The sequence below is a fragment of the Pezoporus occidentalis genome, unplaced genomic scaffold (genome assembly GCF_034315485.1).
Source record: "Pezoporus occidentalis ecotype Australia unplaced genomic scaffold, CSIRO_AGI_Poc_V1 ctg413, whole genome shotgun sequence".
NCBI lineage: Eukaryota > Metazoa > Chordata > Aves > Psittaciformes > Psittacidae > Pezoporus > Pezoporus occidentalis.
In genome coordinates, this window is record NW_026915740.1 from 1 (window position 1) to 1,804 (window position 1,804).

A 1,804-nucleotide genomic window follows, 5' to 3' on the forward strand; every position below is an offset into this window, starting at 1 on the left:
GTTCAACTCAGCTGTGAGGAACGCCCAGATTGCCTGGAAACCTCCCAGGCTTGCTCTACTCTGAGGAAGGTGTAAGTAAAGCAACTGTAACTCCCATCACGGTGCTCTCTTCCCCCATACAGAAGTGTGGAGCAAGAGGAAAGGAAGCGTGGTCACGCACAGCACTTGTTCCAGCCACGCCAGCCTTTTGGCTAGCCAGGACAGGGAACTGTAGAAGGATAAAGTCTGGAGGGAGGAAAGAAACCTCTGAGGAGAGCCTTCTGCAGCATGCCCTTCCTGATCCAGAAAAGCCTGGGAGCTTAGACTGCTTCAAGGCTTCATGGAGAGCACGCTCGGTGACATCCTTTATGCTCCAATGCAGGTGATAAAACTCTTCCTGGAGCTTCTGGAGCTGTTCTTTGAGGGTCTGGGCTCTGCTCAGTTCTTCTCCTATGTCGTTCCCTGCTGGCCTAGAAAAGCAAGAAACAGAGACTGTAACTGTTGTGGCTGGCCTCTGGAACACCACGGGCGTGTGAGCAACGTTAAGAAGCCTGGCTCTGAATGACTGGCAGGGCAGGCATGTCTTAAGCAGGTGGGAGAGGTAGTTCCAAAGTGCTTAGAGTTTCAGGCTGAGCAGCAGCTTCCTGGCTGCCCGGGAACATTTGGGGAAACTGAGGAACACCTCCAGTGTGCCCAAAGCCGCCACGCTCCCTATTACATGTGCCAATGTCTTATCAAAGCCAGGCAAGAGCAGATCTGAAGGGCAGCAGGTGGTATTCCCTATAGAAAATACTAACTAGAACAGCTCAGACATAAACAAGGAAAGCTGCAAGACACACAGAGGGCAAGGGAAAGGTGGCTGCTGCTGCCAGATGGTTCCTCTCCACACCATCTCTCTCCCCTGCTTTGCTGTAAACAGCCCAGGCCAAGCAAAAGGGTGACAGATGGGTGGCCCCAGTCCTCTAGTGGATGTGGGGAGCTATAGGTGACCGTTTGACAGACGGGAAGAAAGGGCAACGGGAGAAGGTCAGGAAGCTGTGCTAGGTGAAGTCTCTGTGAGGCAGGACAGAAACAATGTCCTGGTGAGGCCCAGGGGCAGAGCTCCTCTAAATCACCATCGAGTCAAGAGGAAATAATCTGTACCTCCGAGTCTTCTGGTCCCATCCAGAGAGGTGGAAACACTCCTGGAACAACAGTGAAGGGAATAGTCATCACAAACGGCAACAGAGCAGTGCTTTGCTGGAACCTATGCAGGCCCAAGTCTGCCTAATAATTCTTTTTACCAGCTGTGTGCAGTGCCACGGGCTGTGGAGACACTGATATTCGGTCCAGCTGACCTTCACCTGAATGACCTGCCAGGATGCCAACTGTCCCCAGCCCTAGCCACAGTGTTTTACTGAGTGGTACTTTATGTCCTGGTAGAACCAGCCTCGATCTGAAGAAACCTGAACGTCACCTGCTGTTGGGGATGCCGAATGTAGGAGGAGATGAAGGCCTGGCATCCTGCTGCAGCCCTCCAGAGGCCTTCTTCACCCAGCAGTCCCACGTGGTGAACACCTGTTAGACACACACCAAAACTCTCCTTACACTTAGAACTTGGTCTAAGGCTGGGTGGGTTACGCCTCGGCTCCCCTTTCCCTGGCTCTCCCAGGTGCCATAGTTGTTTCTCCTCTTGTAGTCTTTGAAAAAGGTTGTGAAAGAGGGCTCCACAGTACACAGATATTCCTTCCCACGGAACATGCTCCTTGTCCCGCAGAAGCTTTTCAGCTCCCGGGGGCAGGGGAGGTTAGCCGCTGCCCCTCCATCGCCTTAAGAGAAGTGGCTG

At 53.2% G+C, this 1,804-nt stretch overlaps 1 long non-coding RNA gene across 1 annotated transcript; it reads right to left on the reverse strand.

Moving 5' to 3' along the window:
• Positions 1-317: 317 nt before the first annotated feature.
• LOC134171656 (uncharacterized) lies at positions 318-1,558 on the reverse strand. The gene is made up of 3 exons (XR_009967697.1): positions 1,436-1,558; positions 1,123-1,163; positions 318-449 (listed from the first exon to the last, which is right to left on the reverse strand). It is a non-coding gene; the product is annotated as an uncharacterized LOC134171656 (long non-coding RNA).
• Positions 1,559-1,804: the final 246 nt, after the last annotated feature.